This window comes from Pantherophis guttatus, chromosome 1, assembly GCF_059756535.1.
Source record: "Pantherophis guttatus breed Tessera chromosome 1, ASM5975653v1, whole genome shotgun sequence".
NCBI classification, from domain to species: Eukaryota; Metazoa; Chordata; class Lepidosauria; order Squamata; family Colubridae; genus Pantherophis; species Pantherophis guttatus.
The window spans coordinates 198,669,406-198,695,726 of record NC_142063.1 but is presented as its reverse complement, the minus strand read 5'-3'; the positions used below and the strand labels follow the sequence as shown (position 1 = coordinate 198,695,726).

Here is a 26,321-nt window from a genome sequence, read left to right as displayed (position 1 = left end):
TAAAGCCGTGACTTGCAAAACAGCCTCAGTACAATGGAATTCTGGCAGACTAATGGCCTTTGGAAACCATCCGTGGGACCTTATATTAGCTAATTGTTTTCTTGCTGTCCATGCACTTTGCCTTGCGTAACTCCCTCATGGTGAGTAACATGTCTTTCACCAAATCATGCCATTATTCCCTTCTTATCTCTTACTTGTCACAGATGTGTGCCTAGTGATGTGAAGCAGCTCTCACTTTCCAGTAAGGACATTGTTGTTACTGAACGCACTTGACTCAGAACTCTGTGGCTTCATTATAAAGACTTGGCTGTAAAAGTGCTGACAGAAGAATAAACCACGGTTATTTAAGCCATCTAGGAGAGACATCTGTAGTATGATGCCATGGGAAATCACCCAATGGAATTGGAGAAGGCTGCGGTTCTGATGTAGTGATATTAGGATGCTCAAAGTTTTCTGCTCAGACCAGCTCCAACTGAAGACTCAGGAAAGTATCTCGACTTTGAGTAAGCAGAGTGGGTAGGACCGAATCAAGACAACCAATCTAGTCTGCTCCAGTTATCCCAATGGGATCTCAAATGAATTTGCAGGGCCGGCTGCTCTAAGATATGTGGATGTAACCAAGCACTCTCTCTTTATTTCACTCTCTCACTCTCTCCTGAATACAAAATGACTTGTACAAATGCTGAATTATCAGACGAAGGACAGGATGAAGCTGAGCAAATGAATCCCCGAGGAGGAGAAGAAGACCTGTAAGTTTATCACACAGTGTTCCGTCTATTCCAAATGGAGTTGTAGAGAAGAAACCAGTCCTGGGGTGGCCTTGAATCCATATTGGCAACTTGGCAGGCATCAGCTGCAACCTCTTTGCTAGAGGCATAAACTAACCATGGTTATTCATGCCTCCAATAAAACCTGGGATTGATTGCAGTTGGGGAAAGAAATAGGTAGTTTTCTAAATATTATTTAACTACCCGTTTCATCAGATTCAATCGGCGTTGCCAGTGATGAGAAAAGCTGTGTGTTCGCTCAACATCTGGAGAACCGCAAGTTCCTTACCATGGATTAGAGTGGTGTGTTATAATAATATTTTTCCTTTGAGTCTGTGACTGTACTGAAGGGGTGGTGTTAGCCAATTCAACATAACCATCTAGTCAGGAATGGTATTTACTTACTTCGCTACCGGTTTGCAAATGTGAGCATGTGGGCAGAGCCGCCGCTACCGGTTTGATAGAACTGGCTGAATACCAACACTGCATCTAGTACATAATTGGAATGCATGCATATATAGTATTTGTGTTAAATTCCCTTGTATTAACAACTGTTGCTTCACTGGAAACATCATCTGTCCTTCATGTAACTCTCATTTCAGCTAGTATTAGAGTTTAGGCTTGGCATTTTCTTCCCCCCACCTCTGACATTCTGAGCTCCTGCAAGAAAATTGGGAAGGCTTTTCATAGTAGTCAGTGCTTCTGCTGATTGCTAGTGGGCCTATACAGTTGTTCACAGAAACAGGATATTCTCTGTGTCTGTCTTCTCCCAAGAAAACATTGAGTTGTGTTCCCTTTATACAACTTATGTTCTTCATTTTTTGCAAGGACTGCATGTTAGGCACAAGGCCAACAGGCATTGTTCTGCCCTATTCTCCTTGATCTAAACAGACCATGAACATCTGCACAGAATCAAAACAGTTTGCATGGGAACAATTATTTAGTCCAAATTCTCAGATAAGATGAAACCTAGGGATTTCCCAATTTAATGTTTACTCTCATGGCTACTTATACTACAGAATGCTGTCCATTCCCTTCTGCACATGTTGCATATTTTATGCTAGCAAATAAAGTACATTTATTGCCTATGGCCTTTATAGATCTTTCATCAGACCCTTTCAAATGACTCTCATACATAAAGGAACATACAATGGCAAAGACATAACTAATAACTCATCATAGTTTAATAAATGCAATGGCTACCTAGAAAAAGGAAATGAGTTAGTATGTCTCATTTACATGTTTTGCCTCAGGGGAAAACATTCTGCTGGATTAAATAGAAAGCTGCCTCAATGTAATATGCATACATACTCAGACACGATCTATATGTACACCTATACACAGCATAGGATTACAAGCAATTTAAAGGAGAAGTTGGTTACTTTTGAACTGTTGTACAAATTAAAGGAAGCAGGTGTAGGGCCGTGGAATTTTTTTTTCAAATTATGACTCTTGATGATATCCGCATGGCTCAAAATCCACAGATTTATGCTATTTTATCTGGCAAAAGTAGAAGTCTCTTCATGTGAGATGTGGGGTCTCATTCACCCCAACGCCACAAAATACAGATCGGCCATTTGAAAGTCGAGTCTCACCAATAACAGTTCCTGCTAAATCTGAACTATGTTTGGAAAATTCTTCCAAGTATCATTGCTTGGAAGGCCCTTTCGGCACTAAAATCTGCTGGTGCCCTTAAGTGAACATCTGGAATTCAACCCTCCCTAATGAGAGCCCACTGAATGGCTGGGAATTTAAGGGGTTATAGTTCCAACACATTTGGAGGGCATTTTTATATCAGCAGCAGAAGGATGACTGATTCTATTAAAAACAAAACACAAAACTTCAAGGCCTCAGCTTCTTTGGAAATTTATAGTGTTCCATATGAATTCCTCTTTTCTCTGTTGGGAAACAATAGAAACATTTTCTCTTCAACTTGACTTCAAGAAATCATGTGGTTCTTGGAGTACCACACCCATGTACATTCTTCCCTTATAGCAAAATAAAGTTTAAAAGCTTCATCCATGAAGCATGTGTTAGATTATTGAATGGCTCATTGTTGGAAAGCCAATGTTTTGATTTAGCAGGGCTGTATAATTAATGTATGCTTAATACAACCATTCAGTGTAGCTGTAGATGCCATCCCAGCTCCAGTTAAAAAACGATTCTCTTGTCATGCGAGAAATAAATGAATTACAGTTACTCTGAAGAGGGCTGTCGTTGCATTTCAGGTATGTATCAGCAGAATGTATTTTGATCTTTTCCAAAACTGGGGCACAGTTTCAGTCTCCCCTCCCCTTGTCTACATACCCAGGAAGCTAGAATGGGTTTAAGGGAGAGGTGCCTTGCAAGGCCCATGGTTTGCTCTTTTCCAGGCCATGTTCCAGCTTCTGTAGTTGGTCCCTTTGGGAAATCTATAATTTAGTGGCAGAGAACTGTGTTTTAAGCAAAGAATTCCAGGGCTAATTCCTAGCAGTTCCACTTTAATAATACCTTGGGTACTGGGTCTGAGAGAAGATCTGGGAGAAGGATCTAGGTATCCTAGTAGATCATCACTTAAGTATGAACCAGCAGTGTGCTGCAGCTGCAAAAATGCCAATCAGCAGAGAGATGGCATTAAGATCACAAGAGATGATAGGACTGTTTTATGCTGCATTAGTGAGGTAACCCTTGGAATATTGCACCCAGTTCTGGTCACCATGATACAAAGAGATGCTGAGACCCTGGAAATAGTGCAGAGAAGAGCAACAAAGATGATTAGGGGTCTGAAGTTTAAGGAAATGATGAATAGTTGAGGGAGCTAGATATGTCTACCCTATTGAAGAGAAGGGTTTTTTTTGGGGGGGTCATCATATGATGACCAGTACTTCCAATACTTGAGGGGTTATCACAGAGAAGAGGGGATTGACTTATTTTCCAAAGCACCTGAAGGCAGGACAAGAAGTAACAGTTGGAAGATCATTAAAGAAAGATCCAACCTGGAACTAAGGAGAAATTGTTTGTGCAAACAATTAATCAGAGGAACAGCTTGTCTTTCGGAGCTGTGGGTTTTCCATGATTGGAGATTTTCAAAAATCGATTGGACAATCACTTGACCAGGGTAGTATAAATTTCCTGCCTTGAGCAGGGAGTTGGGCAAGAAGATCTCCGAGGCCTCTTCCAGCCCTATGGTTCTATAGTCTTCTGGAAGCCCAACATATCCTGAATTCAGATTATTGTGTAAAAATATAGAAGGGTAATATGATTAAATAAGATGTGTAGACAAGGAGGTGGCGCATTTATGAGATGCTCAAACCCAACTGATTGTAGCAATTCATCATTTCAGCTTGACACAGAACTCCTAAGTATATTTTAGCAACATTAAGACTTCACCATGCTAGGTGGGGAATTTTGGGAGTTGAAATCCAGAAGTCTTAAAATTGCCAAGGTTGGATATCCCTGTTTTAGAACTTTCTCAGTTTATGAGTGCCGCAGAAAAGCAGTGCAATGTTGGGTTCAAAATGGGTTAGTGGCACATTGTTCTGCCACAGGACAGCCACAGAAGTCTTGCTTTGGATTTTCTTCGAAAGTGGGTCTCTGGCTGACCCTGACAGCAGCAGCAACAACTCAGGTGGCAGCAGGAACAATTCAGAGCAATTCAGGTTTTAACTGAAAATCAAACCTCAAAACCCTTAGAAGGATCGTTTGTTCTAATGCTCCGTGTGTGGCCATCTTTGCTTTATTTTTCAGCTTTTCCTAAAATAATAATAGTAATAGCTTCCTGAATTAATCTGGAATTGACCTTTCCCATCCCCCAAGTTGGTCATCGTTTGACTTTGTGTGCCGCTAATGCTTCTGCTACTGTACTTCAGGATCTTGTCTCCAATCTTCTTTTTCCTGATTAGATCTCTGTAAAGATATTAATCAGTGTCATCCAAACAGCAACTCCCTGCCTCAAAGCACACCCCACTCAATATCTACTGGGAAGTTGGCACAGCCCCATTCAGCTGTAAGGTCAAGATTACATGTGAAGCATAAATGCCATATGTTACAAATTTACTCTTGGCATGCCTTCTCCTACATACACATGTGTCTGGAGAGCAAAACTCCAAGGTTCAGGTTGTTAAGCTTTGGGGAGATTGAAACTAGAGTTACAGAAAGTTGCCTGGAGTGAATTCAGCTTCCTTTGTCTTTTTGCTTTATTTGTTTAATTTAATTGCTCATGTTGTCTTCGTAGAAATCAAGATAGACTTAGACTTAGAGTAACTTTATTGTCACTTTGAATGTACACTAATCAGCATACATTAAAGTGAAATTTCATTACCTACAACTCTCAAAGGGTCTAATATATATTATGCAAACATGACAAAATAAATAAATAAAAACAAAATTATGCATGTACCCATATATATTATATGACACAGAGAAACAACACAGTTTAGTTTGGATGTATACATGTACATGGTGAGAAAAACGAATCTTGCGGGTTTACCAGATGGATGGCATAGGGAATAAAGTTGTTACAGAATCTGGTAGTCCTGCTAAAAATACTTTGAAACCTCCTCCCAGAGGGGAGCAACAGAAACAGACCATGAAGTGGGTGTGTGGTGTCTCTAACAATGTTTTGAGCTCTAAGCACATAGTGTTCATAGATAAGTAAATGAAGCATAGTTTGTACTGTGTCGTTCATCAGAACAAGTGTTTATGCCACCCTTAGTGAGCAAATGTACCCTTTCAAGGTTTTCTCAAAATAAGCAGCGGTTTCAGTATAGTAGTTGGAATGTAGAGTATTTGCTGGAAGTTCCTTGCCTACTGTCTCCTTTTGTACCAACTGTATATGGGCATGAGGTATTGAGTAAAATGTTTTTGTGAATCTTCTCTGTTGGCAGGTTCCAGAGGCTCTTCTCACGTGGTGATAGACACAATGGCAGTAGCAGTTCTCTAAGTAGCATTGCATGGTCACATTACCTAAAATTCTAGTTTTAACAAGGATCCCTGTGTTGCCTTGTCCCAGTGCTTTATGGGAAATTGAAATGCTGGCTAACGAGAGTCCAACATTCTTGGAGATTAGAAGCTAAGGGCTGACCCCAGTTCCACTTGTCATATTGGAGACTTTCAAATTGTAATTTCCGTCAGATATATATGAAATGAGGTTCATGAAGTAGACTTTTTAATCTGAGAAGTTTTATTTGTAGAACTAGTCTTTACCTCATCAGATCTTCTGCTGATGTCAGCTATTGAATTGAGTGATGACAAGCAGACTTTCATAGCACAGATCAAATAACTACCTTTGGCCAAAGCCTGTTTTGATGTATAGAACAATTCTGGGATCCTAGAGTTCTGGCAGCCATTTGTAGGGGCTTATTTACTACCATTCAAATTTTTCCTTGTTTATCAAGTTACTTTTTGAAGTAATTTAATGTAGAAATATATAATTTCAGGTGCAAATAATTGATATTATTTCTACTGGAAATTATGAAGCATTTCATTTGGGCTACCAGGAGTCTTTGACTGTACAGTATATGCTATATTGTTTTTCTTGTTTTCGTGTATTGTAAAAAAGCTTGTCATTAGACAGTGTGGGCTCTACATAGAAAAAAGATTTTTATTGCTCAGCTACAGTGCATAACTGTGTCTTCTTCAGAACACATTACAGCTTTATCACTCTATCGAAGATCGCTGTTAAGAAGAATACCGTTTTGATATCTTGCTGTCATTTCTAAAGGAAATGAACAAATCTCTTTATGGGTCTAAATGAGAAATATTTTTTTTTAATGTGGGTGAAAAGGAAAGATAATGGTAAATCTCCTCTGTGCATCCAATCCCCATAACAAGTGACAATCAAAAGGACTGAACTCCACATGGGATTCTGTTTATTGATTACCCTAAAGTAGGAATAGTCAACCTGTTGCTCTCTAAAGTGTAGCACTTTGATTCCCATCAGTCACGGACTTCATGGCCAGTGTCCAGGACTCAGGGAATTGTAGTGTAAAACATCTGAAGGACAACAGGTTGCTTGCTAGTGAGCTACAATGTGTGATGGAATATAGGGTATGTGTGCATGGTTTCTGGTTCTCCTAGAAGGAATGCTTCACATGTGATAACTTATCACAGGACCTACAGTATAGCAGGTCAGAGCAAGAGACTCTGTAAACCCCAGAAAAAAAAAGGGGGGTGAATAAGGGCTTATGTGGATTTTGGGAAGCTAATTAATTATCAGCTCAGCTCCTGTCTTTGTTCTAGTGAAAATACTTTGGAGATAGTTTCGCAGCATTTCCTGTGGAGATGCAGAATTTGCAATTGGTAGGAACTCCAGCTTTATCCTACTCACTGACTTCTCCTTTCCTCCTGCAGTCAAAGTGTTGGAATGGTTTGCCACCATCTCCACAACATACCCAATTGTCCTGAAGAATAGTTTTCTCCTCCCTACTACTTGGGCTGCTTGAGGTTTTTTAAAATGCCTGTGGAGATTCTCAATCATTCAGCTCCTGGTTTTCCCAAAGATGCTTTCCCAAAAGGCAACTGGACTTTCTTGGGTTTTTTTTCATTGAAAACATTTCGCTTCTTGATGAATGTATCTTGTCTTTTTATGTACACTGAGAGCATACGCATCAAAGACAAATTCCTTGTGAGTCCAATCACACTTGGCTAATAAAAAAATCCTATTCTATTCTATTCTATTCTATTCTATTCTATTCTATTCTATTCTATTCTATTCTATTCTATTCTATTCTATTCTATTCTATAAGCTTCTTCAGTTCTGAAGAACTGAACTGAAGAAGCTTCTTGGATGAGAAGCCAAATGTTTTCAAGCAAAAAAACCCCAAGAAAATCCAGTTGCCTTTTGGAAAAGCACCTTTGTGAATTTTTAAAAGCTTTTCTTTTCTTGCAGTGAAAACTAAATATTGTGCATTGAAGGAAGAGCAAGACTGGAAGGTACCAACCGGCTGCTATTTTTGCATCCTCCCGTTGACCAGTTACAGAAACATGGAGGGATGGGACACAACAGAAAAGTACTTACTCAGCACTGCATAACTAGTAAAGAGAGTATGAGGGGGATAACAATGGTTGTGTGAAAGTGCCCTAATTATATTTACTTATTAACAGAAGTGTGACAAGAGTGACAGCTGATGAAACAAGTGTTGCAATTCAACTGTATCTATCATACCTGTGAGTGACTTTGCGATACAAGAAGAAAGAGCAGAGTCTTATGACGTCACCGTGCAGATTTCATCAGGTTGGTATCATTGAGGCTAATTGTGGTTGCTTATGGGTATACTTACATATAACTCACTACAACCATGTATACATTGAAAATAATGCTCAGATAAAGGTTGTCTTTATTTTAATGGAGTCGGGGAGTTGGTGGCCATAATAAATCGGCTGTGATGTGGTGATGGTGCTGAATACAGATAACCGTAATAACGAAACTGTCAACAGCAGAACATTTGCACCAATTATGCAGAGTGAGCAGAGCCATGCTATGTATGTAACCTCTCAATTAGACAAAGTCAAGCCAGCCACCTCAGGCCTCAAATCAGGTGGGTGGATTGTAGCGGGATTGCAATTAGCACTCTGGTCACTGCTGGTAAAGAGGAGCTGGTTTTGCCACAGGCAGCAAAATATCTTGCAGTATTTAAAGTGTAAAGAAAAGGGACCCATGAACAAGTCGCCTCTTAAATCAGGGTTTTTGAAACAGTGGCATGTAGTCTACTAGTGGTCTGTAGAGGTCCACGAGGTGGTTCATTGCAGCCTCCCAACTGCAATCTGCTTGCCAGACTTTGATCTGCCATTCAGTTCCCACTTGCCTAAATTGACCGCCAGTCATCTATCAATGACCAGTGCCTGAAAATTAGTTTGCTGAAATGTACAGAGCCGAGGTGGCACAGTGGTTAGAGTGCAGTACTGCAGTCTAGTTCTACTGCCTGCAATTTGGCAGTTCAAATCTCACCAGGCTCAAGGTTGACTCAGCCTTCCATCAGGACCCAAATTGTTGGGGGCAAGATGCTGACTCTGCTTAGAGTGGGCTGTAAAGCACTGTGAAGCGGTATATAAGTCTAAGTCCTATTGCTATTGCTATTGCTACAGATGGCAAAGCAAGTAGCAACTGGTGTACCAAAATTCAGAAAATGAACAATCACAAACAGATCTTGTGTGCCATCACTGGTTACAAGTCTGCTAAGAGGAACTACGATCTTGCACAAGCAACCCAAAATGAAACACACCAATAGGAAAGGTGATGATGAAAAGCTAAAAGTGGGATTTTATTAGGCTGGAGTTCTGCTCGGGTTATTGTAGCCAGAGTGCTGTATAAGAAAGTTCTTGACCAGCAAATTTGTGATGAGAGTTATTATCATGTATGAGATGCATAATATGATTGAATAAATATTTACTTCTGAAGTTATTCAATTTTGATGCAAAAATTAGTTTTAGAAGGCCTTTAAACATGAAGGGATAGGAAGGCCAAAAGAAAACTGCTGGGAACGAATATTTATGTTACTGGGTAGTTTCTGGACTTCTTGAACACATATTTAATGTCAGCAATTGCAGAAAGTTAGATAAACACTCATTTAAGGACAGGTGACGCTTGAAGAATTTGGAAAGAAATGGATTCTGTTTCCCACTTCTACCAAGATGATGGTGAAGCTTTATTAGTTGTACTGTGACAATGTTGGCTTACATGGAGGACAGGACAAAGAAAAATCAGGAATGTGTGGAGTTATTCTCTACTTTGAGAGTGTATGTGCTAGCTCAACATTGTGTTATTTATTTCCCTTCACTGGATAATAGCAGGTGAAGAAGGATATAATGTATTCAGTGTAAAAGCTTTGCATCTAGACACTTATCGAAAGCAATGTCAATTGCTCATTAATCTGAAGGTGCTTTACTATTGATTTTATACCATGCTTCTTTCTGGACATCCATCATATATACATTAAACAACGACCTAGATGCAGACTGCAATCTTTTACCTACTTAACTAGAGATTCACTAAGGAGCAAGCCCCTACATCTGAATAGACATGCTCAGCGAATTATGAAGTAAGTGATCCCGTTTTGATGAGAATTCTGCCTCTTCTGCTTGTTCTTCTGGCGTGCTATCTGCTGTCACCAACATCGTCTTCTTTCTGCCCAGACTTTTCCATCCAATTCCTGACAACTTCTTGAGCTGCAGCTCTGGTTCACTTGGGAAGCTGCTGCTAAGTGACAGGGAAAATCAATTCCCAACTAGTCATGATCAGAGCAATCCAAGAATAAAGGGGAGTTGCCACATTCAGTGCAGGGCCAATTGCTGTACTGACAGAAATGTGGACCGCCAGAATAAGGCTAGTAGCAAGGGAGACCAGCAGCACTATTGACTTCATTCCTACGGGACATTCAGACGAATACTGGTGGAGACAGCAGTTTTGGAAATGACAAGGATCTCAAGCACATCCTTAGGGTTTTATGGATGAGTTCTTACTGAATAACCAGATTCTACTGATACGTCTGCCTTTGAATGATTAATAATTCTTTCTGACTACAATCTGGAAGTGCCAGATTTCACTAAAATCCTGATGGAAAAATCTTGACATTTGCTCAGTGTTCTTTTACTTCACAAACTACCTCTCAACCTAAGTCAACTAGTAATTTGTTTTCTTCTAAGAAGAACTGACTTTTTTTTAAAAAAATATATGTTTCTTCCCTAAAACTTGTGGGTGTTGCAAAATTATCCTTAGGTCATTGCTGCCAACTTATGCTTTGAGGTTTGTTTGCTGTGCAAATTTGGATGTTAAGACTTGGCTAGTCTTAACATCCCACTTTTTCCCCCCTGTCCTCAGTTTTTAATTATTTTTAATGCAAGTGATCAAATGTGGAAAGTCCAAAAATGATAATTACAAATACCAAAATTTCTAACTGTCTCCAATTACTCATAAAGTCTGAGTAAACAGGCATCTAATTCATAATCAGACATGATATGTTCTACTCTTTGACTTCAGGACATTTATTCAGATGTACAAAATCTTTAGCGCTTCCTTAACTCTCAGGACCCTAGATTTTCAAATGAATCTGATTGTCTAAGTTAGTAGTGATAGTGATAATGAGATGTATAAATTTGATTAACTACTGTAAATGAATAAATTGCCCATGTGGCCTTATCTGCTCTTAGTAATATTAACAGAGAATGAAATCAGATTGGCCATATTTGTGATCATAACAAATCTGGATTTCTTGATTAACTGTAATTACTTCAGATAAGCAAGTGGAAAAATTCAGGCTTGGAATAATGCAACAAATGTCAGAAAAACAACTGAAACAGTGAAGCCACAAAGAGTTCAAAAAAAGTCTGCCTCAAAAATACATATTCCAGTAACATCATAATGAGCATAGCACCAAAGGATATATTATATTAGGACAGAGGAAGGGAAGGGAGGATTGCTTTTACATCAAAAAGGAAACCTGGAACATTTACCTCAATGCTGACCTGGACCTCAACCAACCCATGAAATTCCTTTAACATCTTTCAGTTTTTCTCAGTGTAAATAAAATCCTAGACCTGTCGAATCAAACACTGATCTAATGTGCATTTTATTTTTCCTTTTTCTATCCTGATCTTCTCCAACCAGAATTTGCAATAGGACCCCATCTGATCTGAAGTATGATTGAATTTTAATTTAAGGAGCCTTATCGAAAAGGTAGAAAGCAAAAGAAAATTATTTCCTGAATTCCCCATTGACTCTTTCAGCCAAACACAACTTGCTAGGTTGGATATTTAGAAAGAGAACCCAGCTGCATAAGAAATAGACATGTCTAGTGAAATGAAGCATATATGAATTGGAAGGATTTTGGAGGAATTTGTCACTCAAAATTATGTTTCCTTTTGCAAAATAAAGGCAATTCTTGAGATCAACATTAACAAAGGAGCTGCCATTATTCTTTTCTTTAGAATAGATTCCTGAATGCTACTGGGTGATTTGCTATGATAGCCTGTATTGTTAACTACCAATAAATAATAATAATGATCTTAAATAATAACTGGCACCATTTTCTTGTGCCTAATAATTCCTGACATTACACAGTGTTGCTATAATAATGCCTAGAGGAGACTCAGCATGGTATTTCAATAATATACTACTATTGAGTTTTGCCACACTTTCTTCCAGCAGATCTGGCAGCTCATGCAGACACTGAGAACAACATAGAGCAAGAGAGACCAAAGCCATAGGGTGTTTTACGACTAAAGCTAGGAAAAGAACTGTTATATCCACTCCACCACCATTCCCTCATCTACAAATACAGAACTGGATGCAGTGTTCCAAGTGTGGACCTTAGTAAGACCTTAGTAAGAATACTGCATCCAGTTCAGGTCACCACAGTATAAAAAAGATGTTGAGACTCTGGGAAGAGTGTAGAGAAGAGCAATAAGAATGATTAGGGGGCTGGAGGCTAAAATATATGAAGAACGGTTTCAGGAGTTGAGTATGTCTAATCCAGGGGTGTCAAACTCAAGGCTCGGGGCCTGGATCTGGCCTGCGGGGTGCTTAGACCTGACCTGCGGGGCAGCCCTGGAAACAGTGAAGGACTGGCCCATGGTGCCTCTGCCAGTGAAAATGGAGCTTGTGAGGGCCGTGCGTGGCCCCCCTGAGCTCCATTTTTGCTGGCAGAGGGTTTCAGGAGGCCGTAGCAGCAAACAATAGAGCTTGGGAGCCCGTTTTCGCTATCAGAGTGGTTTAGTCACCACAGGTGGCCCCCAACATGAGTGATGTCATGCTGGCCATGCCCCCTGGCCATGCCTCCACCCCCCCTGAGGTCAAACACAACCCTGATGCAGCCCTCAGTAAAATCGAGTTTGACACCCCTGGCCTAATCTAATGAAAAGAAGGACTATGGGAGACATGATACCAGTGTTCTGATATTTGAGGAGCTCCTACTAAGATGAGGAGGTCAAACTATTTTCCAAAGCACCAAAAGGCAAAACAAGAAACAATGGCTGGAAACTAACCAAGGAGAGAAGCAACCTAGAACTAAGCAGAAATTCCCTAATAGTGAAGGCAATCAACCAATGGAATAGCTCCAACATTGGAGGTTTTTAAAAAGTGACTGGATGATCATTTGTCTGAAATAGTATAGGGCCATGATGGCGAACCTATGGCACGCGTGCCAGAGGTGGCACGCAGAGGCCTCTCTGTGGGCACACGCACCATCGTCAGCTGCTCTTCTGGTTTCTGAAAAATGGCCTGAAAATGGCTGAAAAATGGCCAGAAAACAGCTAAAAAAAATGACCAGAAAATAGCCTCCCAAACAGGCTAAAAATGGCTGGAAAATGGTCCACAAAATGGAAAATGTCCAAAAAAAGGCCCCCAAATGGCCTGAAAATGCCTCAAAAAATGGCAAAAAAAAAAAAAAAAAACCTAAGCCATTTTTTTGGGCCAAAAAAAGCCTGGAAACTGCCCCAAAACGGCCTCAAAACAGCCTGAAAATGGTCCCAAAAACAGCCAAAAAACCAGCGTGTGTGTTCCGGCACTTGGCACGCGCACATGCATACACGTTCCGGTTTGGGCACTTGGTGCCAAAAAGGTTCGCCACCACTGGTATAGGGTCTCCTGCTTGAGCAGGGGTCCCTCTGAGGTCCCTTCCAATTCTTTTATTCTATATTTAGTGTTTTGAAAAAAGCCTGTAATCAAATACACATGGAAGTTGTTCAGAGAAACAGTGGACCAAAGGACCACTTCACCTTCATTCCTCCCAAAAGACAAGTAGTACTCATTTTTTTTCTGATTTTCATTTTTGGAATTGAATTCATAAAACACTAGTCATGTGTGTGCTCTCAATAGTTTGTTTATTGTGGCTTTACATGAGAACCATAGACAATTCATTCAAAGGGCTATGTGAAATGTTACATTTGCTTTAAATGTTTATTTTGGCTTCCCAGAGTAAACTGATGGCAAAATCCTGTGTACTAGCCCCACCTTAGTTATATTTGTGGAATTTCCATATTTAACCACAAAATATTCTACAATTATACCCATGCTATGTTGTTTTATTGTCAACAAACACATCAGCACAACTCAGCTTTGGTGGATAGCTTGAAACAGGACATTGGTTTCACAGAGTCTTCTAGCTTTTCTGTATAATAGCTGGCAGTGAGGCTGGCTGGGCATTTAGTGCTTGAAACAAAGCAGTCCATGTGTCCTTCCTACTTCCTCTCTTTGATAGTTAGTGGTTGGCTTGTTGATTGATTGAATCATATAAATGTATATGCTTTGTCTATTCTCTTCCCTCTTCTGCATTCTTAACCACAGGCTGATTGTCCTAAGCATGTAATGGGCTGACAACTAAAGTAGAACTAGAAACAGTAGTGAATGCACAAGAGGGGTGCTGTTTATTAAATTGTGTAGCAGATCTAAACTGACACATTGCTTTTTTAAAAAAACTGAAGATGGGCCATACGTCTGCAAAGAATGGTTTGTGTTTATAAGTTGAAAGATTTCTGCATATTCATTTCCTACTAAATTGGACATAAAATATTAGAGAGAATTGTTTTAAGTCTCACTTTCTTGGATCAATTCTGGTTTTGTGTGCGTGTGTGTGCACCTGACCCATTGCCCACACAGTTTCAGGAATCATGAAATCATAATGACTAACAGCTTTTTCCACTGTTGAAACAGTGAAAATCACAAACATCTCAAAAACAAAACAGAAAAGTGAACAGAGTTGAAAATAATTAGTCTACTTTCTCCAAATGTCAACAGGAAGATACAAAATATATTCCAAACTGGATATTGACACAGGCAACATATTCCAATATCTTAAGAGAACATCTCTTAAAACATCTTGTTCGTTATATCTGTATTCTGCCTTTTGCTTGGAATTCAACTCATACCTTAAGTTAGTTCATTATATGTATATCTCTTGTTTATTACATCCATATTCTGTTTTTCCTTGAGAACTCAAGTCAATACACACAGAAGTCTCCATTTCATCTGCAAACAGGATGATTTATTAATGTAAAATAGGACTGAAAGATATTAGTTGGTGCAGAAAGGTTCATGATCTAGTAGGAATTTGAATTTGTCTAATTATTCCATCAGACTTGTTTCTTTTTATGGGAACACATATTAGCCTTCTTCTGCAATTTGCAAAGTAAAGATTCCATTGACAACTCTCCACAATAACCAAGATCCCAGGGGTGAAAAGAGCTTAATAAATAGTGTTGTGGAAGGCGTGAAGTTCCCATGATCTGAAAGAAACAGGAAAACATCCCTCCCAGGAAATTGACCTCTGCTGATTACATCTAGCTTAAGGAAATTAACCAACTAAACTGGAAAGGATCAAGTGATTAAAATTGGGAAATTGCCACTGGACTGGGGTGTCTGCTCCAGGATATCTCCAACCACATGGCAATTGAAGGACAGGAAGCAATTGTTCCAGAATTTGTCCATATTTCTCTGTGCAATTTTGGCTGAGACAGAGCAGAGGCAAACAACACGAACAAGCCCCTGACTGAGGCATACACCAAGTATCTTTCTATCAAACTTGATAATGTCAGAGAACCCCTTAGCAGTCTGAACACCAAAAGCCACATAAGGCAGATGACTGTCACAAGGAAAATCAGCCCTTGCCTCCTCAGGTTCTGATGACATTTGATCAGCTTTTGAAGACATTTGCTGCCCTGGTTTCCTGTGGATTTTTGTTGCTTTCTGCAGTCTATTGATTGCCATTTTTTCGGTAAAGAGACCAGATACCAATCTTAAAATTTATCAATAAGCAAGCTAGCTAATTGGATGGCTAGTTAAATTACAGCCTTATATTTACCATAAACAAGAAGATGACATCATTGTTTTAGAACATAACATGTTTTAGTAAAGCAGACAATTAAGTAACAGAAAATACACTTGTGTGCCACAAAATCCTTTGCATTGGTTTAGCACTCTAAAATAGGTTTATATGGCTCTCGTTCGCCATTTTATTTTACTGGCTAGTCATTCATTTTTTTGTGATATCTTTTCTGAGATTATCACAGTTTTTCCCTGGGATTTTGTATATATGTAGATGTATAATTTGTTGTTGTCCTTAGACTTGGTGATCATAGAAATGACCATCCATTCTATGCTTATGAATAAATTAAATAAGTTTCAATTATAATATAGACCCTTTGGGGATCCACATCTTTACTGTCCCTCATTATTAAAACTATTTCTACCATCTGTTCCAAAATTATTCCTGCTCTAAATGCTTGCTTAGGTGTCTTGCTCAAGGATAGAATAGCTAAACTGGAAATCTAACAAGATGAAACATGGTATTAGCAAATCTTGAGGCTATGTGTAGCTTTAGGCAAAAGTCATTAATCACTTATAGGTGTTGATTAATCCTGAAGATTACTTGCAACTAAGTGGCTGGTCATATTCATATCAATTGGATCTTGAATTCTTTTGATTGAATTTAAATTCAAGTCTCAAGAAGCGCCTAGAATTACCATAAACATATCGCTTGCTTGTTTTATTTCACCGTGTAACAAAAACAAAAATGCTTTCTCTTCTTTTTATTAAAGTGTTAATATATTTATTATATATTTAGAGACCATTAGGAAACTGTCTTCTAAGCTTTGATTATTGGTTTTGAGTCTGACCAATATTTTTGATAGCGAACTGCAGTGGCTGTTCAGGATTTCAACTTGAACTTTAGACAAATCTTCAGATATTCATACATCAAGGAGGTCCTGGCTGATGAAACAAGTTGGTTAGTCTTTGCAAAGTTATAACATAAAACAAATGCTATCGCCGTGCTATACCATTTCAAACTGTAGTATGGGAGGAATATCAAGACAAGAACTTTTCTACTACTAAAGTCATCAAGAAAGTCACTTGGTTTCCCAGTGGTGCTGTCCAGGTTGGCTTGGTCTCAAGACGGCTTTTCATGGGATTTGCCGGTCCATTTTCATTTTTATTTCCCAATAAACCTTGATGTTAACCTAGTACTGACCCAGCACAGACATGTGCCTGAGTATATGAACAGAGTAACAGAATAAACTGGTTTTTGCCAACCAGGTGCACTTCAGATGTGTTGGATTATGGCTCTCCAAATTCCAGCATTGCAAATTGCTGAAAAATACTGTCCAATTTACTATCTTTGCAAATACCTGTAGAGCAATATTCCAGTTTAGAGGCTCCCCCCCCAAGAGAATAGGTTATATAATATTTCTGACTGTTGATATTTGAAACTTCTGATATCTGTATACATCTCCCCCAGTTATATAACTCTTCAAGAACAGCAGCATTGTAATCTCTTGTTTAAAAAAAGTTCTTTGTATACAACAGGCCACAGTTCATGCTACTCTGAATTTGAGTGGCAAGTGGAATGACCAAATTCAGATAGAAGGAACAGAAGGAACGTGCATCCAAAATGCAAATATTATCTAGGAATTCTGGGAGTTATAATCCAGTACTTCTGACAGGCGTCCAAAAGGGAAGACTGAATTTGGCAATGCCGATTTTTCCATGGACCTTTGAGGACACTTCTTACTGACCACAAAGCCATGGAAAGGCAGCTGCCAGATGTCAGTGCTTGTTTGCTCTCTAGTTATTTGATCATTTCCATTGTGCCCATCTTCAAAAAACTGAAGGCACTGTATAATTAACCAAAAGTAAATCCAACCTCAAATCAACATAGAAAAATATTCAGTCCCAAAAACAGTTGGAGTTTCCCATCTACATCAATATGAGCTCTCCAGCCTTGCAAAAGGCACAAGTAAGGAGAGGATGCTTGATTCCATAGACTTTCACAGCACCATATATATGCTATCACAGAGAAGCTGGGTCTCTGGACCACCACTCACATGAATGTGGTGCTCTTAGCAGACTTTGGGAAAGGACAACACATCCTATTTTAGTTGGATCAAAGCAATAATATAAATTGGATAATATTTAAGCAAACATCAACTAGAACAACAATAGTAAAGTTAATCAACAAATCAGCTTCTTTAGCTACTAGGCCAGGGGTGTCAAACACATGTCGTCACGTTGTTGTCATGTGACATATAATGACTTTTCCCCCTTTGCTAAAATGGGGGGTGGGTGTGGCCAGCACATGACGCATCCAACCTACGGGCCACGAGTTTGACACCCCTGTACTAGGCTATTGTGATTGGCTTGATGGGTCCAAAGCCGTTAAAGGCACACTTGCTTAGATCAAAAAAATATTTCATAAAATGACTTTTAGTATGCAATTGAGTGCCCAATGCTCAAGGGTCTCTCCGTCTGTATGGCATTCACTAGTTTATTGTGTTTATAAGGAATTAGTTATATTTATCCGATTGATAGGCCATTAGATTTATTAACATAGGAAAAATACTTGGGGATTTAAGGTGAAAACTATACAAAAAACATTTAAAAATACATAAGAAGGAGAAAATGAAAGCAAAATTTGTTGATTATGTAAAGCCTGCATTTTAGGGTACCAGTGTTCTAAGATAATTTTAAATTAATTAAATGCTTTTTTAAAAAAAGAAATGCAATGAGTATTATTTCAAAGCCACCAAGTCGCAACAAACAATATGCTAGAATCCTTCCTACACAGCAGGTGATGATAATGGCCCTGAGCTTCAGGAGTGGCCTTGGCCTGACTTATTTTGCATCTGGCTGCTCCATATGTGTAAGGACACCAGTCATTCCTGTTAAAGAAACAGCTAAAAAGAAAAAAAACATTACCTAGAAATTAAAAGCAAAGTGTGGTATGAAATAGCAAAGGAATGTTTGTTCTATAATCTCTAAATTAGAGTGTTAGATTTAGATAACAATCTCTATCGTTTTTGTTCTCCCCTTGAGAGATTTCTAAGGTTTTTCTTTCTCTCTACAGAATGGAAACACCAATTGGCAGAATTCTCTTCAGATATTCCTATTTTTCTGCCAGTACCTCAAAGAGCACATGCCTGGAAGAACTGTGGAGAATTCAAAATAGCGATGGGGCAGAAAATGCAGGCAGGCAGGCAGGCAGGCATTAGAATAGAAATGTTATTCAAAAATCTCTGCCCACAAACAGGTAAGAGAATTTTGAGAGATGGCGCACAGACGACTTTACAACGCTGACTATCGAGCTGGAAAACTCCTTTGCATTTTATTTTTTCACAATCCTAATTGTCATAATGCCGTTAGAAGTGGGATAATCGTTCTAGTTAGCCCATTTTCTTTCTTTCTATGCTAATATTTTAGCCAAAGGGTTTGTTTTAAAAAAAGAAATCAATGTATGAATGTTTTAAAAATGGAATATTGTAAATGAATAAACAAAGACATAAATATATAAACAAAGGGAAGCTCTACATTGAAAAAGAGCCTTGGTAGTACAGTGGTCTAAAGCACCCTGTTATTAAGAACAGCTGCCTGCAATTACTGCAGGGTTCGAATCTCGCCAAGGCTCAAGGTTGACTCAGCCTTCCATCCTTTCTAAGGTAGGTAAATTGAGGACCCAGTTGTGGGGGCAATAAGCTGACTTTGTATAAATATACAAAAGAATGAAGGCTATTGCTTAGCACATTGTAAGCCGCCCTGAGTCTCCAGAGAAGGGCGGCATATAAATCAAATTAAAAAAAAAAAACTCTTCATGTATGATGGGGATTCTTAAACGTTATGATAACACAAGGCTTACAACAATACATCATTTTGTATGAAGTCACTGTCCCTCAAATAAAATATTTGAGTTCAATAAAGTTAAGATCTGATGAGAAATAAATATACTGCTTTTTAAAGAAGGTATAACTTTTATCATACTTTCTAGGGTTACCTTTACTTTCTTCAGCACAACTGATAGATTGATCATCTTCATTTTTTTTTCTTACCATCTAATGAAACATTTCACCTGAAAGACTATCCATACTGAACAGTGGATAAAAATACTAAACCTCAAGTATGCATACACTCTCACTGCCATTCAAAAGAACTACTAATTTACTATAGCAAATCTCCATGGAAGTTACCAACTGGCAGGAAAACCAAGCTAATCACAGTGGTTCTCCAGTAAGATGGATGAGTCCAGCAGATGGCCAAGACTACAGTATGATCCAGACTTCCCCAGGCAAAGTGATGTGAGTTTTTTGACTGCAAAATCTAATCAGCTACTTTTAAATAATTGTAACCCATAAGTTACTGGGGAGCCTCTGGGTTCATGACCCTCAGTTTGAGAATCTCTGACTTCTGACATTGCCATGTATACCGATGCTGCCATTCTGTCCCTCAATTCATTTTGCTTTATAGACCATGATTATGATTTTATTAAGACGATATGGTATATTCTTAAGAGTAGCTTTTCATTCTTTTTCTAATCAAATATATCAAATATATGCAATGGGCTTTCAGAGGCAGACTTGGTTCTTACTGAAGATATTTTGCTAGGCATGTAAACTGTGATACGATAAGGAATTAAATATTTTAATTGCAAAGGAAGGACCTTCCCAATCTAGTAAAATGTTGCTAATGTACAGTTGTACATTTCAGCTTTAATTTAAAAACAAATGCAAACTGGATTTGGTAAAAGACTCAAAAGGCAATATAAAATTAGCTAAAGCTGCAGCTGGTGCCTTAAAAATATTTGGCAGAACTCCCTGGAAAGCCACATTTGAACATGTTTTAATATATATTGCAATGCAGACAAGAATAATTATCCACTCTTGAAGTTCTCCAAGAGAGAGAAGCATATTGCTAATGCCTTTTGAAAGAAAACATCATGAACTGCCAGATAAGAATATTATGACATTTTCCAATTTCTGTACCATGCCCTACTTGATGGCTTCATGTGAAGGACCAAAACAATGTTACTACAAATAACTATACATTTTGACACATTCATAGGCTAACGCATAAACTGGGAATCCAATGCATTTTCATTCGAATGTGTGTCCTACCGAGTTTAAAAAGATGGCCTCCCTTATAAATGGGTATATCAGCCTTCCCCATCTGGCAGCTTAATTATGAAGCAGCCTTCCTCAAGCAACTAACACTTGCAATTATTTCAAATAAGCTGATTGGATTTGTGCAGGCAAAGTGGGAGGGCTCCCTCTTTGCCTAGGCAAGCTTGGCTCAATCCAAGGGTCAATACATCTGTACAGTGGTGGGATTCAGCCTGTTCGCACCACTTCGGGAGAACCGGTTGTTAACTTTCTGAGCAGTTTGGTGAACTGGTTGTTGGAAGAAATCATTAGGGCAGAGAACCGGTTGTTAAATATTTGAATCCCACCACTGCATCTGTAGGATACTAGGTAGGGGCTGGCTGGCATATGTGGTTTATGAGACAGATTTGCTCGATGGGAAAATCTGAGTCATTCTGGAAAAAAGAGTACCCATTTTTTAAAAAATATCAATTGGATGATGTCAAGCTCCTCTTGGCTTATGTTCTAAAAAGAAACAGAGGTAAGACCTGCTCTCATGTCATCACTGTCAGTTTGCAGAAAATCTTGTAGCACATAATTCGGTAAACACTATGCTGCCAATTGTTGGTTTTCCAGATTCCTCACGTTCCACTCTGTTTGGTCAGATTTAAAGAAGATGAGCTTGAACAAACAGCCATACAATGGAACATGAAAAAATAAAGGGAAAGGGCATAAAATATTTAGTATTTATTCACATTCCACCATGTCTCCAATGCCAGAAGAAGAAACACCTGCATTGAGACCTGAGCCCAAAAATTGAACCCAAATCTCCATTGTACCTCATAGATCGTAATAACAACTGTAAATCAGAGATGGGTTTCAGCAGGTTCTGACCAGCTCTGGAGAACCGGTAGCAGAAATTTTGAGTAGTTCAGAGAACCGGTAGTAAAAATTCTGACTGGCCCTGCCCCCATCTATTCTCTGCCTCTGAGTCCCAGCTGATCAGGAGGAAATGGAGATTTTACAGTATCCTTCCCCTGCCACGCCAACCAAGCCATGCCACACCCACCAAGCCACACCCACAGAACTGGTAGTAAAAAAATTTGAAACCCACCACTGCTGTAGATGCAGAATACTACAGATTCAACACATTCGTAGGAAGCTGGATAAAGTGCTGATGTTCTGTGGGATACAATGGAACTGTTTCTGTTCCTTCATCGTCAATTTTAGTATTTGTTGTTGTAGCATAACAGCTCTTAAACATTCGCTCATTAAATGGCTAGCAATCCATTTACATTTTACATGCCAAATTATTCATGTTAGATTCCCCACAGCCCCAATGATTTATACCAATGACAGTACTGCACTCCATTTTTCTTTTATTTTCAGAAGACAGTATTCAAAATGTGACCTTCAAGTTAAAGAGGCCATCAATATATATAGATTAGACAATTTAGACAATTCCGATCATACTGACCTATGGATAGTGAAATTCATGTTTCATGAGTAGCTGAGTTCCCATTCAGATCACCCGACTCACATCATGGCTATGCTGAGAGCACTAATTGGTCCATAAGAAAAAAACAAGACCTTTGGACTTTTCTGCCCTGATCTCACAGCAGAAAACTCCAAAGGTGGAAGTAGGAGGGAATGGAAGGAGAAGGAGTGGAAGGAGTGGAAGTAGAAAGAGACGAGTAGAAGTAAAATAGAAGTAGAGAGAAGAGGAGGAAGAAGAGAAGGGAAAGAGAGAGAAAGAATTCTAAAGGGGAAATTGAGAATAACACTAAGGTGGAGTGAAGAAAGAGCTTTGAAGTGAAGAATGAAGTGAAAAGGATAAAATCAGAATCAGAACAGAGTTGGAAGGGACCTTCGAGGTCTTCTAGTCCAGCACCCTGCACAAGTAAGAGACCCTATACCATTTCAGACAAGTGACATCCAGCAATGAAGCATCCACAACTTCTGAAGGCAAGCTGTTCCACTAGTTAATTGGCCTCACTATTAGGAAGTTTCTCCTTAATTCCAGGTTGCTTCTCTCCTTGATTAGTTTCCATCCATTGTTACTTGTCCTGCTCTCTGGTGCTTTGGAAAATAAATAGGCCCCCTCCTCATTGTGGCAGCCTCTCAAATACTGGAATACTGCTATAATGCCCCCCCCAGTCCTTCTTTCTCTAGACTTGCCAAATTCTGCAACTGTTCTTCATATGTTTTACTCTCCAGGCCTTTAATCACCTTAGTTGCTCTTCTTTGCACTTTTTCCAAAGTGTCAACATCTTTTTTGTAATGTGGTGACCGAAACTGGATACAGTATTCCAGATGTGGCCTTGCTAAGGCTTTATAAAGCAGTACTAATATTTCACATGATTTTGATTCTATGTCTCTGTTTATACAAAAAAAGAATTGTATTAGCTTGTTTGGCTGCTGTTGCATACTACTGACTCATGTTTAAGTGATTGTCCACTAGGACTCCAAGGTCCCTCTCACAGTAACTATTTTTGAGCCAGGTTTCACCTAATCTGTATTTGTAGCTTTGGTTTTTCCTGCCCAGGTATAAAACCTTGCTTTGCTCCACATTAAATTTCATTTGTTGGATAGGGCCCATTGTTCAAATCTGTTGCATCTTCTGAAGACTGCCCATCAATTGGGAAGACCAGGGAAGTTAGTCTCTGTATAAAATATGCAAGAAAAGGGAAAGGAAGAAGCCTGATCTAGGAAGGAATATGGCAGATCAAACAGTTTAGAAAACATTTGGAAGAACACAGTGATTAGCAGAGCCCAGAGAGACTTTCACAACAGCCACAATCAGCAAGATTTATTATTAATTTATTTTAAGCATTTTTAAGTATCCACCAACAAACTTCCAGAAAGGCTGACATGAAGATAATATGAACACTAATATGCCATTAAAAAGAGTAAACTATTTTAAAACAGAGCAGTGCTGATAGTTTCACATGCTTCAGGTTTGCTCTAATTATTTTTTGTCAGAAAAGAAATAAAACTCCCTTTTTACAACTCTTGTAATCCCTTAATTCAGGATAGAGTTAGGGCAACTGGGTGGAGCTGGGCATTTCCTGGCCAGATGCCCTTCTTGACACCACGTGGAGTTCACAACAGTTATTTTTTCTTTGCACCCTACGAGAGAAACATCTGCCACTACCTAGGATTGATCTCTCAATATTCCGAGTGGGAGGCAAGTGTCTTCACCATTAGGCTACCTGCTGCTCTTGTCACAGAAGAAATAGCAGGTGGAAATGGAAGCTCTGACTGGAGCGCCGCGGCGCCAAACCGGTAATTGGGTATTTATTCATAACCCACTCTGAAATCAAGAAGGCTACTGGATTAGTTTATCTATGATGTTTTTTAAAAAATAAATTAAAAATCCAATAAATAAACAATAAAGATTTCTTGCTCCCTAGTCTTCTAAATGACATGGCACAAGAAGAAAACAAAAAAGAGATGGAGTAGGGCATTTTAAATAAATTTAGCTGCTGTCAGTTCCTAATTAGAAGCAGTTGGAACAGAAAAGTTTTAGGATACAGAGGAGCCAAAGGGAATATTTTTAATAGCTATTTTATAGTCCAGTTACTAATTAGTGTTACAGCCAAGGTTATTATTATTATTTTTGTGTGTCTCAGAGTTCTGTGATTCTTGGTGTCTATGTTTGCAATCCAGCAAGGAGAAGCAAAGTTCCATACTCAGAAAAAAAAAACATTTTAATCCACCAAGGACATCAGTTCAAGAGAAGAAACTGGAGATAGTCATGCAGATGATGATTTGGCAAAGGCACCAAAATGTCATCTATAGACAAGGATGGCCATTTCTACAACTCATTTTACATTATTCATTGCTGCCATTCCATTGGTTGATTAACCAACCATACTTTTGGACATGTTTCATTTCTGCATTTTTATCCAGTACTTATTTTGAGTGCTGGTGAAGCTAGAGTTGCATTGATAGAAACATTTCACTGCTAGTGGTATATTAATGATGAGTTTCCATGAAAGTATCCCCTTTCAAGATAGAATCACATGGGGGGAGGGGAAAATACAGGTAAGGGGGGGGAGGAAGGCAAAGAAGATCAAGTGACAAAGAATATATCAGAACATTGCAAACACTTCTAGCTAACATTGAGATGCAGATGTGAAAGTACAGTGTCGTCATCATCATCATCATCATCATCATCATCATCATCATCATCATCTTGTATAATGGACATTTATATCTTTGGTTTAATACCTGTTAACCTTCTCAATCTGTTGCTTCCTAAGTAGGTTGGGATTGAAATATTCAGAATACTTGACCAATATGGCCATGGAGTAAGGTTAATTCTTTTTAATGCCTTTCGGTGTGGTACTAGGGTATACTAGAATCAGAAGACATCGCCACTGGGAAAGGATCATTGTGGCTGGAATAGTTAATATACCTTATAATTTTGCAGACAAATGGCAATTATTATTTCAAAATATTACGAATTGCCTTATTATGAAGCAGAGAAAAGCTTCAAATGCCATACTACTACTACTACTACCCTGTTTCCCCGAAAATAAGGCATCCCCTGATAATAAGCCCAATTGGGCTTTTGAGCACATGCACTAAAAAAAGTCTCCTCCCCAAAAAATAAGCCCTCCCTGAAAATATTTAAATGCAGAGCTGGAAATCAGGTAAGACTGCAAGAGGAGCCCCATCTTGCTCTACATGCCCCAAAATAATATGACCTCCCCGAAAATAAGTCCAAACGCTTATTTCGGGGTTCAAAAAAATATAAGACGGTCTTATTTTCGGGGAAACACAGTACTATCGACATCTCATTGCATGTTTTGCTGGCCTATCTTTCTTTTCATTATAAGGAGCAGTCTCTTTACTCCCATACGATGGAGCAGAGTTAGGATAAAAATCTTCGGCATAAGCCAGAAAGTGAATAGATATTTTAGAAAATATGACTAGTGCGAGATGCGAGATTCATTTTGGAGTTCTTACTTTCTACTTACAGCAGTTTGACAGGAACAGTAGATTTCAGGCCTGAAATTATGTAGTGCATCAGAATGCACAAAAACTGAGTAGGAATAATACAGAAAGAAATCCTTGCATTCGTTAAAGAAAGCATGAATTTGGGCACCCATTTTGATCACTCTTACTGTTCCATGTGGTATGTGTTGGAGGAGGTAACTAGAAGCTTGAATTAGGACCAACACCAGATGTTTCAACGCAGCAGCTAACTCATCTGCTTGAGAAAATCTGCACTAAGGGATGAACAGGTTTTTCAAATTTCTCCTTAGATTAATCTGGCAACAATCATGAGTTTTTCAGAGAAGGGGGGAGGCTTGGTGTTGGGGGTGGGAAAGAGGATGAAAAACAACAAACGGACTAGTTGGCTTGTTTTTCAAGGCAAAATTGATAATTTGGGAATGTGCCCCAGGTTACCTGCTGCTTTATTCACACATTTTCTCTATTTTTCTTCATTTACCTGACAAAAAGTTGCAATGGAACAATGACAGTACTTGAGCCTTATTTCCCTCTTACACCCTTTTTCCATTTCATTGGCTTGATGAAAAGATATAGAGGTTTTTCAGAACAGTTACTTCTCCTATGATTCTTTGGGATTTGTACATGGGCTTACTGTTGTTCAGCACTTCAGGGATATGACAGCTGGTGTTCCTTTTACCGTCATTTTTCAGTTCAAGGAAGGGAAAAGAGGAACTATGTCTTTGGGCTGAGGAGTTGGCAGTGAAACCTTTGGTTGTGCGC

The 26,321-nt window shown here is 38.9% G+C and overlaps 1 long non-coding RNA gene across 4 annotated transcripts; it reads left to right on the top strand.

The window, feature by feature from the left end:
• Positions 1 to 216: 216 nt before the first annotated feature.
• Positions 217 to 19,304, top strand: LOC148116726 (uncharacterized). 4 transcript variants are annotated; one of them, XR_015731267.1, is made up of 4 exons: positions 2,869 to 2,995; positions 7,636 to 7,756; positions 7,851 to 7,980; positions 18,578 to 19,304. It is a non-coding gene; the product is annotated as an uncharacterized LOC148116726 (long non-coding RNA). The 4 variants fall into 4 exon arrangements; XR_015731265.1 differs by lacking the exons at positions 2,869 to 2,995; positions 7,636 to 7,756 and adding an exon at positions 217 to 749; XR_015731264.1 differs by lacking the exon at positions 7,636 to 7,756.
• The last annotated feature ends 7,017 nt before the right edge of the window (positions 19,305 to 26,321 follow it).